This window comes from Bufo gargarizans, chromosome 4, assembly GCF_014858855.1.
Source record: "Bufo gargarizans isolate SCDJY-AF-19 chromosome 4, ASM1485885v1, whole genome shotgun sequence".
Taxonomy (NCBI): Eukaryota; Metazoa; Chordata; class Amphibia; order Anura; family Bufonidae; genus Bufo; species Bufo gargarizans.
Genome location: NC_058083.1, coordinates 298,789,417 through 298,805,373, shown reverse-complemented (window position 1 = coordinate 298,805,373; position 15,957 = coordinate 298,789,417). Strand labels below are relative to the sequence as shown.

At 40.5% G+C, this 15,957-nt stretch overlaps 1 protein-coding gene across 1 annotated transcript in view; it reads left to right on the top strand.

The window, feature by feature from the left end:
• Positions 1-15,957, top strand: part of ROS1 (ROS proto-oncogene 1, receptor tyrosine kinase) — a 256,125-nt gene that overhangs the window by 224,811 nt on the left and 15,357 nt on the right. The window lies entirely within an intron of this gene.

Here is a 15,957-nt window from a genome sequence, read left to right as displayed (position 1 = left end):
ACTAGTGTGTGATGGGAGTTGATGTATCTACATGCAGTTTGTGGAGTCTAATTAGATTGAAGATCTGTTTGATATTGATCTATTGTGTGGTGGGTATTACTGGATATAACCTATATCTAGGAATGATCCTGCAGGGATATAACTCTTTAAAATGGTTAGCAGACCAGATTGGAGGGGGGGGGGGGGAGTTGGGGGATTACACTATTTTTCTTAGGCTGTTGTTGTACTATTTTTTATTATGTAACAACTACACTGCTCAAAAAAATAAAGGGAACACAAAAATAACACATCCTAGAGCTGAATTAATTAAATATTCTTCTGAAATACTTTGATCTTTACATACAAACCGGATTCCAAAAAAGTTGGGACACTATACAAATTGTGAATAAAAATTGAATGCAATGATGGGGAGGTGCCAATATTTTATTCAGAATAGAACATGAATCACGGAACAAAAGTTTAAACTGAGAAAATGTACCATTTTAAGGGAAAAATATGTTGAATCAGAATTTCATGGTGTCAACAAATCCCCAAAAAGTTGGGACAAGGCCATTTTCACCACTGTGTGGCATCTCCCCTTCTTCTTACAACACTCAACAGACGTCTGGGGACCGAGGAGACCAGTTTCTCAAGTTTAGAAATAGGAATGCTCTCCCATTCTTGTCTAATACAGGCCTCTAACTGTTCAATCGTCTTGGGCCTTCTTTGTTGCACCTTCCTCTTTATGATGCGCCAAATGTTCTCTATAGGTGAAAGATCAGGACTGCAGACTGGCCATTTCAGTACCCGTATCCTTCTCCTACGCAGCCATGATGTTGTGATTGATGCAGAATGTGGTCTGGCATTATCTTGTTGAAAAATGCAGGGTCTTCCCTGAAAGAGATGACGTCTGGATGGGAGCATATGTTGTTCTAGAACCTGAATATATTTTTCTGCATTGATGGTGCCTTTCCAGACATGCAAGCTGCCCATGCCACATGCACTCATGCAACCCCATACCATCAGAGATGCAGGCTTCTGAACCGCGCGTTGATAACAACTTGGGTTGTCCTTGTCCTCTTTGGTCCGGATGACATGGCGTCCCAGATTTCCAAAAAGAACTTCGAATCATGACTCGTCTGACCACAGAACAGTCTTCCATTTTGCCACACTCCATTTTAAATGATCCCTGGCCCAGTGAAAACGCCTGAGCTTGTGGATCTTGCTTAGAAATGGCTTCTTCTTTGCACTGTAGAGTTTCAGCTGGCAACGGCGGATGGCACGGTGGATTGTGTTCACTGACAATGGTTTCTGGAAGTATTCCTGAGCCCATTCTGTGATTTCCTTTACAGTAGCATTCCTGTTTGTGGTGCAGTGTCATTTAAGGGCCCGGAGATCACGGCATCCAGTATAGTTTTACGGCCTTGACCCTTACGCACAGATTTGTTCCAGATTCTCTGAATCTTCGGATGATGTTATGCACAGTTGATGATGATAGATGCAAAGTCTGCAATTTTTCGCTGGGTAACACCTTTCTGATATTGCTCCACTATCTTTTTGTGCAACATTGTGGGAATTGGTGATCCTCTACCCATTTTGGCTACTGAGAGACACTGCCACTCTGAGAAGCTCTTTTTATACCCCATCATGTTGCAAATTGACCTAATTAGTGTTAATTGGTCTTCCAGCTCTTCATTATGCTCAAATTAACTTTTTCCAGCCTCTTATTGCTACTTGTCCCAACTTTTTGGGGATTTGTTGACACCGTGAAAATTTGAATCAACGTATTTTTCGTTTAAAATGATACATTTACTCGGATTAAACGTTTGATCTGTCATCTACGTTCTATTACAAATAAAATATTGACATTTGCCATCTCCTCATCATTGCATTCAGTTTTTATTCACAATTTGTTTAGTGTCCCAACGTTTTTGGAATCCGGTCTGTAGTTAAATGTGCTGACAACAAAATCACACAAAAATAAAAAAATGGAAATAAAATTTTTCAACTCATGGAGGTCTGGATTTGGAGTCACACTCAAAATTAAAGTGGAAAAACACACTACAGGCTGAACCAACTTTGATGTAAGTCAAGTCAAAATGAGGCTCAGTAGTGTGTGTGGCCTCCACGTGCCTGTATGACCTCCCTACAACGCCTGTGCATGCTCCTGATGAGGTGGTGGACGGTCTCCTGAGGGATCTACTCCCAGATCTGGACTAAAGCATCTGCCAACTCCTGGACAGACTGTGGTGCAACGTGATGTTGGTGGATAGAGCAAGACATGATGTCCCAGATGTGCTCAATTGGATTCAGGTCTGGGGAACGGGCGGGCCAGTCCATAGCATCAATGCCTTCGTCTTGCAGGAACTGCTAACACACTCCAGCCACATGAGGTCTAGCATTGTCTTGCATTAGGAGGAACCCAGGGCCAACCGCACCAGCATATGGTCTCACAAGGGGTCTGAGGATCTCATCTCGGTACTTAATGGCAGTCAGGCTACCTCTGGCAAGCACATGGAGGGCTCTGTGGCCCTCCAAAGAAATGCCACCCCACACCATTACTGACCCAATGCCAAACCGGTCATGCTGGAGGATGTTGCAGGCAGCAGAACGCTCTCCACGGCGTCTCCAGACTCTGTCACGTCTGTCATGTGCTCAGTGTGAACCTGCTTTCATCTGTGAAGAGCACAGGGCACAGTGGCGAATTTGCCAATCTTGGTGTTCTCTGGCAAATGCCAAATGTCCTGCACGGTGTTGGGCTGTAAGCACAACCCCCACCTGTGGACGTAGGGCCCTCATATCACCCTCATGGAGTCTGTTTCTAACCGTTTGAGCAGACACATGCACGTTTGTGGCCTGCTGGAGGTCATTTTGCAGGGCTCTGGCAGTGCTCCTCCTGTTCCTCCTTGCACAAAGGCGGGGGAAGCGGTCCTGATGCTGGGTTGTTGCCCTCCTACGTCCTCCTCCACGTCTCCTGATGTACTGGCCTGTCTCCTTGTAGCGCCTCCATGCTCTGGACACTACGCTGACAGACACAGCAAACCTTCTTGCCACAGCTCGCATTGATGTGCCATCCTGGATAAGCTGCACTACCTGAGCCACTTGTGTGGTTCTAGACTCCGTCTCATGCTACCACTAGAGTGAAAGCACCGCCAGCATTCAAAAGTGACCAAAACATCAGCCAGGAAGCATAGGAACTGAGAAGTGGTCTGTGGTCACCACCTGCAGAACCACTCCTTTATTGGGGGTGTCTTGCTAATTGCCTATAATTTCCACCTGTTGTCTATCCTATTTGCACAACAGCATGTGAAATTGATTGTCACTCAGTGTTGCTTCCTAAGTGGACAGTTTGATTTCACAGAAGTGTGATGGACTTGGAGTTACATTGTGTTGTTTAAGTGTTTCCTTTATTTTTTTTTGAGCAGTGTATTATTGTCTTATCCTTCTTTGCCTAATGTTTTGGATACTTTTTATTCAAAAAATTTATAAAAATTATCTTTTTTTTGTCACTGTATTTTGACACAATTTCATTTAATAGTGAATGCTGTAATTAGCAAATTTCGAAATCACATCATTTAAAAAATATGCCTACATCCATCTGAAAAAAAGCTGTAAATTCATGGCCACTAGGGGTCTCACTTTCACCTGATTTTGCAGTCCACTGCCTGTTGTCAGAAGATGGCGCATAAGAAATCCTGAGCCTGATAAAATAACTGCTTCCTTTTAAAGATTTTAGGAGCATCCTATGTGTCTGTGTGATTTCCCCTTTCTTATCTATTCTGTGAGCTCTGATGCTGAAAACAAAATAGTGGGACGTAAGGGAAAGGACATCACAGAAGTACAGTGCTGACAGATTTCACAGAGGGGATACACCCTTGGCATGTTAGTGAAATGCATCTAGCTGTGTAGCTGAAATGGGGAATAATATGACTGAAAGAGACAAAGAAGCCCAAAACACCTGTTCCTCCACCTAAAACTTGACTAGAGTGAGAGTGGATGTATTGTCAGCATGCCTGGTGACTGACTCCATCCCTTCCTCTAGTCCCCTTGTTGGATCTCTTCAGGCTTCCCCAAGCAGAGTACTGTAGAAAAATCTAAGACATGCCCCCCCCCCCCCCCCCCCACTACCCTCAGATGGACACACCATTTATGTAATTTGCTTTGGTCCATCTGCACTGATCCATCTGACAATGGAGATGGTTGCTGCCATCTTGAAAGGGTGGTACCAGAATGGAGAGGCAGAGGGAGCATGGAAGGAACTAAGTTGTCATATATAGTAAAATTTTAGATTTAGACTTGAAGATTGATTCTACCATCACCTTAAACTTTATTGATTAAATTGATACCAAATAAGAGAAGAATAGCACAAAATACTAAGACACCTTATAATGTTATCTATTGCATGTGGGACTGCATATCACTCTACCAGCATAGTACAGTTACAGCTGAACTAGGATATCGTCATACACGAAAGATTTTGTTGCTGAAATTTTCTGCAACTGAAAATCAATTCCATTCAGCAGAATGGGGCTTGCAGAAATCCATGTGTTTGCCGTAAACAACCAGATTCAGATGTATGGAACAGATTTCCAGTTGCAGAAAATTTCTGCAATAAAGTCTGCCATGTGTGAAGGCACCCTTAGGTTTCTTGCCCTGAAAATAATTGGTATATCTGCAACAATAGATGGATCCATGAAGAAAGAAGTGGGCTGCAAATTTTTTTTCAAGAATCATAGTAAACAGAATTCCTTTTCTCATAAAGGCTCCATTGAGTTGGGCCAAAATGTTGCAGAAGTACTTTAATTTTTTTCACCAATTTTGGGATTTTTGGAGTGCTGCCTCTTCTTTATTAGTATATTCTGTGTGTGTGTGTGTGTATATATATATATATATATATATATATATACAGTACAGACCAAAAGTTTGGACACACCTTCTCATTCAAAGAGTTTTCTTTATTTTCATGACTATTAAAATTGTAGATTCACACTGAAGGCATCAAAACTATGAATTAACACATGTGGAATTATATACATAACAAAAAAGTGTGAAACAACCGAAAATATGTCATATTCTAGGTTCTTCAAAGTAGCCACCTTTTGCTTTGATTACTGCTTTGCACACTCTTGGCCTTTTCTTGATGAGCTTCAAGAGGTAGTCACCTGAAATGATCTTCCAACAGTCTTGAAGGAGTTCCCAGAGATGCTTAGCAGTTGTTGGCCCTTTTGCCTTCACTCTGCGGTCCAGCTCACCCCAAACCATCTCGATTGGGTTCAGGTCAGGTGACTGTGGAGGCCAGGTCATCTGGCGCAGCACCCCATCACTTTCCTTCATGGTCAAATAGCCCTTACACAGCCTGGAGTTGTGTTTGGGGTCATTGTCCTGTTGAAAAATAAATGCTGGTCCAACTAAACGCAAACCGGATGGAATAGCATGCCGCTGCAAGATTCTGTGGTAGCCATGCTGGTTCATCTATGCCTTCAATTTTGAATAAATCCCCAACAGTGTCACCAGCAAAGTACCCCCACAACATCACACCTCCTCCTCCATGCGTCACGGTGGGAACAGGCGAGTAGAGTCTATCCGTTCACCTTTTCTGCGTCGCACAAAGACACGGTGGTTGGAACCAAAGATCTCAAATTTGGACTCATCAGACCAAAGCACAGATTTCCACTGGTCTAATGTCCATTCCTTGTGTTCTTTAGCCCAAACAAGTCTCTTCTGCTTGTTGCCTGTCCTTAGCAGTGGTTTCCTAGCAGATATTCTACCATGAAGGCCTGATTCACACAGTCTCCTCTTAACAGTTGTTCTGGAGATGTGTCTGCTGCTAGAACTCTGTGTGGCATTGACCTGGTCTCTAATCTGAGCTGCTGTTAACCTGCGATTTCTGAGGCTGGTGACTCGGAAGAACTTATCCTCCACAGCAGAGGTGACTCTTGGTCTTCCTTTCCTGGGGCGGTCCGCATGTGAGCCAGTTTCTTTGTAGCGCTTGATGGTTTTTGTGACTGCATTTGGGGAAACTTTCAAAGTTTTCCTAATTTTTCGGACTGACTGACCTTCATTTCTTAAAGTAATGATGGCCACTTGTTTTTCTTTACTTAGCTGCTTTTTTCTTGCCATAATACAAATTCTAACAGTCTATTCAGTAGGACTATCCGCTGTGTATCCACCTGACTTCTCCTCAATGCAACTGATGGTCCCAACCCCATTATAAGGCAAGAAATCCCACTTATTAAACCTGACAGGGCACACCTGTGAAGTGAAAACCATTTCAGGTGACTACCTCTTGAAGCTCATTAAGAGAATGCCAAGAGCGATCAAAGCAGTAATCAAAGCAAAAGGTGGCTACTTTGAAGAACCTAGAATATGACATATTTTCAGTTGTTTCACACTTTTTTGTTATGTATATAATTCCACATGTGTTAATTCATAGTTTTGATGCTTTCAGTGTGAATCTACAATTTTTATAGTCATGAAAATAAAGAAAACTCTTTGAATGAGAAGGTGTGTCCAAACTTTTGGTCTGTACTGTATATATATATATATATATATATATATATGTATATATATATATATATATATATATATATATATCTATCTAGTATAGCATTACAACCAAGGATTCAAATACATTCAATTATCAGTCCAGTGAAGTTAGAGCAGCATATACCAGTAGAGGGCACCATTTAAACACCAAGTTGTGTAGCATGTACATGCTCCCACATTAGAGGTGTACAGATTGCACCTGTCAGTGCAGGGAAGTCTATAAACCTAACAATAAATTCAAACTACAAAATGTAATTTGCTGGATTAATATATAAACCTATGGTATGGTGTATTTTATATTGCAGTTTTGGATGCATTATTGTTATTACAATGGGGATTGAATATAATAAACAGACCAAGTGCATTACAAATCAGTGATGCACTGAAGTGTATCTAGGACTTTTATATTCAATTACCTATGAAAACAGCCAAGCACTAAAGACGCAGTCCCGACAAGTAAAATGATGGCTGATTAACAATTTGATGCCCCAGGGTCTATCCAGTCAATGCTCACTTAAGTATTACAGAGCTTTTCTTCGTATGACTTCCACGGACACGCTGATATGTTTTCTGCACCGTTCTGGCTTTCTTTGTAAAAACCTGCATCCTTATGAGAATAACTCACAGTTTTTTTGGGGGGTTTTCTATTTCCTTCCTTTGTATCCACATCCTATAGCTAGGCATGTTGCACAGTGGAAGTTGGTAGTAATGCTTATTTTCTATGGTTTGCCTTGTCATCGATGTAGAGATCTTATTTTTAAATGTACACTTGTTTATTATAATTTATAGCTGTTTTCTGCCTGACTGAAACAATAATTTTCACGTGAGCTGCATATGGGATGTCATCCATGTGCTGTCCTTATCTGTGTGCTGTCTGCATCCACGTGGCTGTCCAAAATATAGAACGTGTCCTATTCTTGTCCGTCTGGTGGACAAGACTAGGCATTTCTACTGATGGGAGTGAGAAAATTGCAGAAGGGATATGGCCAGTATCTATATTTTGCGGATCTGTGGTTTGCAGACTGCAAAATGGATACTGTCATGTGCATGAAGCCTTATACACACGTACCCAAAATTGTGCACAATATTCTATGTGTGGTCTGACTAGTGATTTGTATAGAGGCATGGTCTTATCTTTAGCATCTATGCCTCTATGTATCAGGTAGTAAAAATCGCAGTTTTGTCAATGAGACGTAGAACAATGGCACAATAGTGGAGTATTATGTGCCTGTAAATGATAATTTATGATGCAATAATTAAAAATACAATAATATATGACGCAAATAATCATTAGAGAATAGATGTGTGAACAGCCTTATAAATGATTCCCCAGATTCAGAGAAGGCCTTACTATAAATATACTATTAGCTCAGGTTTGATTAAGTACATTGGATTAAATATGAATGGGTTGCACTGGCAATCATTTCAGCATTGCAAGGATGTGTCCATGTCATCTGGTGCATATGTGTATTGCCTCTTACATTTTAATATTAAATAGCAGTAAATGGTGATAATTTTGTCACCTCTGGCTGCCCACATAGTTGTGATGCCAAAGTTCAAAGGAATGTAATCACTCATGATGAGGAAGAAGCAACGGTTACTTGTGTAACAGTCAATTGCATAAGAATAACATGTCTAATTGTTCCTGTATTTTCTGGGTTTTATGTCACTATATTCCATTTTCATTTTACTTATTATCTAAAGTATCATAATACCTTCAGGATCAGATGAGATGACATTTAATTTATTTGGTTGGTTATTGAACATTTTATTTAAATTTCAACATGATCAAAATTGTGTTGCAAAATGATATATTTAGACCCGTGCACACATTTGTCTTTTACTGTTTTTTTTTTTCTTTAAGGCTATTTTTCCCATTAACAGATCAACTGACTGTCTCACATTTCACATGCATACCAAAACCTTCCAACTTTACTGTGACCTTGTCACTAAACATAGTGTCACATAGCTTGCTAACATTTAAGAATACCACAGTCTGACAGCTTCCTAAACATATTCTTCCTGCATCTCTTCATTAAAGCAATCGGCTACTGGACTGCTCAGCGTTTGAGGATTTAAGGGGTATTCTGGTATCTCTTATCCATAAGATAGGGGATAACTATTAGATCGTGGAGGTCCTACTGCTGGGACCCTCATCAATCACAAGAATGGGGGCCCCGTACCCAATGAATGGAGTGGCCAGGCAGGAATGTGTGCAGCCACTTTATTCATTTCTCTGGGAGACAAGTACAGCACTCAGCTATTTCTGGAACTCCCATAGAAATGGTTGAAGCAACCATGTGCATGCCCACCTGGCAGCTCAATTCTTGGGGGCTCCACAGGGTCCCAGCAGTAGGACCCCCACCAATCTAATAGTTATCCCTTATTATGTAGATAGGGGATAACTTTCTATCACTGGAATAACCCTTTGCACTGGTTGTAGCTTGGGCTTTTGATACACACACACACACACACACACAATGGGACCCCCACCAATCGTTATCCTATATCCACAGTTATAACTTTATATAACCGGAATACCCGTTTATGATCCAGAAAAAACAGCAGCACTCCATACTTAATGAAATAAGTGACTTATTTACCCATTTTCTAATGTGGTCCTGAGCTTTAGAAATCTATTCATTCTAGTCCTAACCATACATAAACACATATTGTAACTACATTTCAGCTGTTGAATAACAATAGGGCAAAACAGAACTGGAGTCAAGTATAAAAATCGCGCCTCCCAAAATGCCTCAAGCATGTAACATATATTAATAAAGATGTCACAAGTATAAGAAATATATTACACAGCCATTTGCAGTTGTGCATTTTACACATTCTCATATCGTCACATGTCAAAAAACAACCGACATAAACAGTTTTTCTTGGAGGTTTCAAAAGAACATTAAAAATTGCCTAAATTGCTTAAATGGGCTTTTCAGCATGAAGATATTGATAACCTATCCTCAGCATAGGTCATCAATATCAAATCAGTAGCAGTCTGACACATGGAACTCCAACAGTCACCTATTTTCGGCAGCCGTCTGCACCTGAAACAAAACAGTGGTCGGAGCTGAAAGGTGTTGGACCTCCACAATCTGATATTATTGACTTACCCTGAGAATAGGTCATCAATATCTACAGACTGGAAAACCAGTTTAAACGGAACCTGTCACTATGAAAATGCAGTGCAATCTGCAAGACGAGCTGAGCAGATGGATATATAGTTTTATGGGAAAGGATTCAGTGTAACCTGTATTTCTGCACATTCTGGGCTTTGAAGTCAAGCAAGATAAGGGATAACTAGCTGATCTCTAGGGGTCCAAATGCTGAGACCACCACTGATCCCGAGAATGGGGGTCCATTCCCCTGTTTTGATGGAGCGGCAGGTCATGCTTGCACACTGTTGATTGCACATTCATTCTCTATGGGAGTGTCGGAGTGCATGCTCGACTTGTTGCTCCATCAGAAAGCTCTCTGGATTGGTGGGGCTCTCAGCGTTCAGACCACCAATGATCAGCTAGTTATCCCCTATCATGTGGAAAGGGGATAACTTATAAACTTGGCACAACACCTTTAACCCCTTAACACTATATGATGAATTATATGATATTCGTCATGGAGCACTGCTACTTAGTGCTCCATGATGAGAAAATTCATTGAGAAAATTAATCTTGGCATTAAAATGTCACCATGTCTATGTACATGGTGCCAGTGCTGACATCTCAGCTGTTACATACAGTCAGGGATTTCCGCTAACCGTCCCGGTACCGATGAGGGCAGTCCCGAGCCGGTGATTGCTCTGATTGGCTAGTCTGTACAGACAAGCTGGTTAAAGGTATATATGACCCCCCCTACAACCCCCAATGTACCCAAGCTGTTTTAGGATGGCCAAGTGGGCCCCCCAATCATTTTCAGGATGGTCGGCTGCGGTAGCAGTGAGTGTCAGCTGTAACATAGAGCTGACACTCTACTGCAACGGCTGACATTGGTGCTTCCATGCCATGGTTCGTAGGGACCACTCTATGGAAGGGGTTAACAGAGGAAGGGAGCTCGCTCCCTCTCCCATCGGGCTGCTGAGCTGCCGTGGTGGTAGCGTCCTGATGGTTACTATGGCAATCAGGCGCCTTACACAAGCATCCAGGCTTGCCATGTATACTAAGCTTGACAGATCTTGAGGCAGGAGCTTGATCAGGATTAGGGCTAATTCATATGACCGTATATTTTTTCCATTTCCGTTCCATTTTTTTGCGGACCGTATGCGGATCCATTCATTTCAATGGGTCCGCAAAAAAAAAAGGAAGGTACTCCGTGTTCATTCTGTTTCCGTATTTCTGTATTTACATTCCACAACATTTTGAGTCTCGTCCTATTATTGTCCGCAAATCACGTTCCGTGGCTCCATTCAAGTCATAAGGTCCGCAAAAAATATGGAATGCATACGAAACACATTCGTATGTCATCCGTATTTTGCGGATCCATGCCCACTTTGCCCATGTGTTTACTGTTTATAAACATTACAGTACATTACAGTAATGATTACAAATTTTCTGTTTCCGTTTGTGATCCGCAAAAAACGGATCACATACGGAAACATACAGAGATTTTTTGCGGAAATACGGAACGAAAACACTATGGATACAAAAAAGGGAACAATGGATCCGTGAAAAACGGACAGCAAAACACATATGGTTGTGTGAACAAGCCCTTAATGTATTGCAGTATATTGTAGAGCCAGACTCACTGGATCGACTTACAGAATAAAGTTATCATATAATACAAACTGCATGGAGAACCCCATAAAAAATAAAAATGTAAATCACTGACAGAATAAAATTTTTTGCCCACTTCACCTCCCCAAAAATGGTATAAAAAGTGATTAAAAAAGTGTTATGTACCCCAAAATGGTACAAAAAATTTACAGCTTCTCCCAAAAAAACAAGATCTTACACAGCTCAGTCAACAAAAAAAATAAAAAGTTATGGCCCCTAAAAACAATTTAGGCAAATTCCATGTTAGAAAATCTATATGTTGCTCCTTCACCTCTGAATGCTGCCATGCCCCCAAACAGCAATTTGTAATCACAAATGGGGTGTTTCCGTATTCAGGAAAAAATGCATAACAAGTTGTGGGTGAGTTTCCTCCTGTTACTCCTTATGAAAGTGATACATTTAGGGCTAAAGCAACATTGTATTGGAAAAAATTTAATTTTTCATTTTCACGACCAAGTGTTTTTATATTTTATGAAGCGCTTGTTGGATCAATGCACTCACCACATCCCTCAATGAATGCCTTGAGGGGTGTAGTTTCCAAAATGTAGTCAGTTTTTGTTTGTTTCCTTTCTAAGGGGTACCTCAGGGTCTCTTCATATGTGACATGGCATCCAAAATCCATCCCAGCAAAATCTGCTCTCCAAAAACCATGGCACTCCTTCCCTTCCCTTCTAACTCTATCCAGTCCGTTCTGCCATTGTCAGACTGTGCTGGGATGCCCCCCCCCAACTGGTTACCAGCCCTCTGTACCCTTACTGCAGACTGCTAACAATTCATTTATACCTTCTAGCAGGAATAATAAAGGAATGGCACAACATAGAGACATAAGAATAGATGCTCCAGAATTGTTATTACATGGGGAATGCATGTAGATATTAAAACAGACATGCCAGGAGCGGTCACAGGGCCGCTTTAAAAATTTTAAAATTTGCTTCTAAACCTTCTAAAGTCCTAAAAAATGAAATGACATTTACAAAATGATGCCAACATAAAGTAGACATATGGGAAATGTTAGTAATAACAATTTTATTATGTATTATTATCCATCGTAAAAGCAGAAAATGTAAAATATAGAAAATTGCGAATTTTTCATTTTTTTTTTATATTTGGGTTTTTAATAAATAAAGGTAAAACTTACCGACTTTACCAATAACATGAAGTATGACGTGTCACGAGAAACCAATCTCAGAATCAGCTAGATAAGTAAAACCATTCCAAAGTTATTACCACATAAAGTGGCACATGTCAGATTTGCTAAATCTGGCCTGGTCCTTAACATGAAAAATGGCTCAACCCTGAAGGGGTTAATAAGCGCTGTGTAGATAGATCAAGAAGCGGCAGTGCACTTACTGCTCCATTTCCAGCATTCACGTGATCCCTGGGGGCTAGATAACTGCACAAGCTGCTGGGTCTTAGCAGACCCAGATCAGCTCTGCAGTGAGACAGTTCCCCAGCAATTGAAAACATGTATTGGTTTAATGCTCCCTAAAGGTCTTGTATGAACATGTGGGTGGGGGGCACAAAGTGTAAAATTAAAATAAAATGATAAAGACAAAATCTAAAAAATAATAAAAAAGGAACATCAGTACTAGCCCACACCTTATCTTCTAGCCCTGCCCCATTCACTGTAATTATATATCCCCTATATCAAAATGACCATAACATAACTAATTATTTTTCTCTTTTTACATTTTTCCAGGTATAAAAATAATTTAAATTAAAACAATATTATAAAAGTTATGGCTTTCGAAGCCACAAAAAGACAAAAAAAAGTATCGTAATCCCTAACTACTTATGGGAGCCTACTAGTACATAAAATGAGTCGATATGTACATTATGAATAAAGTAAACTGTAAGGCTACTGTGCTTTCACGTGAATGCTGGGACCGGAGCAATAAGTGCACTGCCACTATGAAGGCACAGTAGCAAATTAGTAGTAAATATCAAAATGAATACTTATACATTTGATTTTTAAATTAGTGTCATGATCAATAAAAGCATGAGTCTATATGTAATTTACTATTTATCTATACTTCGCCACAAGACACCAACCTGTGTTAGGATGACATAGCTATTGAGGTAAAAACCTGGGTTTTGCACTAATATTGGTCAGTAAGATGATCTGCTTTACATCCTGTCCCTTGAAGGCCAAAGAACTGTGACTTCCCTATTGCTTCCAGGTCTCTGAAGACAGAAAACATTGAAACGTATACATGGCGTTAGTAATGAGGCAGAACAACTAATGGTCATTCATAAAACACTTTGTGAAAACAATTGTTACAATGAAATTAAATGACAATAGGAACTTAGCCATCAAAGTGGTCTTATTTTTATAAAACCAGCATTGTGGCTGAGAGGTCAGCAATATTCTTGTACTTGAATTCATTTAGTGATGTCCGGGAGTGATGTAGAAAATGTTGGCACTATAAACAGTAGATAGTGAGACATACATACAATATTATATAGTGTTTATTTTTTTTTAAATCAAATATATATTTTTTATTGGTAGTTTACATAATTGAGATGAGCGAAGTTATCAAAAATTTGATTTTGCACAAATTTCAGAAAGAAATTCTATCGGGCCACCCCCGTCATTGAACCCCTCAGATGCCGCATTCATCGCTGACATTGAGGCCTTTCAGGGGTTAATTAGTGGTGGTAATGACTGATGACATCACCGCATCCAGCCAGCGCACTGACGTGTGGATGTCACATGTCACTGCACGTGAGATTTTTGTTCAATCAAAAAGGTTGCGACGGCCTCTCCGCGAGCAAATGCATGGGTTGAGTAGGTTTATTTATTACCACAAAGTGCAATCTAAGTCAATTTGTTTCACTTCGATTCGCTCAACACTAATAATTAATTCTAAAAAAAACTGAAAAAATTTAAATAGAGCATAGGTAATGTTCACGCCACTTTTTATGTTTACTTTTGGTGTATGTGCTGGGAAAGCGTCCATTGCATATGCCGCATATGCCCAAAGGCCGCAATTCGCCCAGCAGCAGCATGCATTAACATACTTTTTTTTTATCACATAGAAAAAGTACAGCATATAGTACAGACCTTTTTTGAGGCCACCATCAGAAATTGTATACTGTGTAGCATATTTGTTTTTTAAACATTTTGGCCAGTGAGTGACATAAGCCATATGTAAATGAATAGTGACAATATATATGACTATATGACTGGCAGACAGCTTAGACATGATGTTAACAGAGCCTTACATCATACTTTTCATAACTAAACAATTTGTTAATTGAGCATACTTATAAGATGGGACCCCTGCTCATATGGGCTTACAATGTCCAGGTAACAGAAGGTAGCTGGAGGACAAGTTAACCTTTTACCATTTAAAATTGTTGGAAGTCTGTAGAGTGGTGCATGGCACAGACATGGGGGGGTAATGATAAAGAGGGAGATGTGGCAGAGTGGAGGTTGAATGTAATATCTGGAGACTAGAGAGGAAATATAGGAATGAGCAGAGAAAGATACTGTCACGGTAGGTGAGCGAAGGGAAGGAAACCAAATACAATAAAAGCAACAAAACACCAGGCTAGGCCCCAAAGCTAGGGAACAGGGAAAGGTCACCACCTGACAATCCCTGAGCCTTTACCTGACTGCTGACAACATGAGCAAATCCTAAGGGTGGAAGTGCTCATGCGCTGGAACCTAAGCCTAGCTGAAACTGAAACAAACCCTCAGCTAGGGAGCTGGAGATAAGACAACCGGTTCCTAGCACAAGGTGCAGGAACCAGCGTCTTCCTGAGGCCTAGCCAGAACACACAACAAAAGGGAAGGAGTAGGACTTATCTTAAGACGGACCGGGAGCAGGAGATCCACCAAACACCAGCTGAGAACTCCAGAAGCAAATATAAACCGCAAGGGCTATAGTGAGAGGCGGGTATAAATAGCACCACTAAATAGCTAATGAGCAGAGCCTGTGGGGAGGTGGGATCCTGCCCAAAACCACACCAAAGAGAAACAGAACAATCTGTCAGATAAACTCATGTGTAGCAAGTCTGTCAGATGTTCTCAGACCTCTCACAAGCCAGGGCGTGACAGATACGGCTTTATTTGCTAGGATCTTCTGTAATGGACAACCAGTAGAACCAAAAGGTGAATGCGCCAAGTGGCAGATTTTAGGATAGATTGGAGGGATCTACTTGCCTAGTTGGATATTTCATTCATTAGATGTAAATGTAAGAAATATTGAGTTGAATGGGATGTGGCATTGTGAATATGTGGTGTAGAGTCAAAAGTTACTAAAACTAAGCTTGATTTGGGAAAAGGGTATTATCTCAGTTGGGGGATGAAGGGAATATAATTTCTGTGACTGTTGAATTGCATCCATTATTCTAATCGACTTCTGACTTGTCATAGAGGGTGTGATTGATATCAGTGAGGGTCTGAGACCCTCCCCAATCACTAGAACTAAAAGCCAATGGTATAATGGAAATGGAAACAATGGAAATAATTTCATCATGCACATAATGTTCTGTTCAGTTTATGGTGAGTCTGTGCAAACAGGAGCTAATCTCAGTAAGTGGAGCTTCAGTGGGAGTGAATTACAGTATGAAGTATCTACCTAAGTAATTCCAACATTGTGTCTTTTGTTTCATTGTTTCTTCTATAACTAGACATAAAGATGGTTTATGC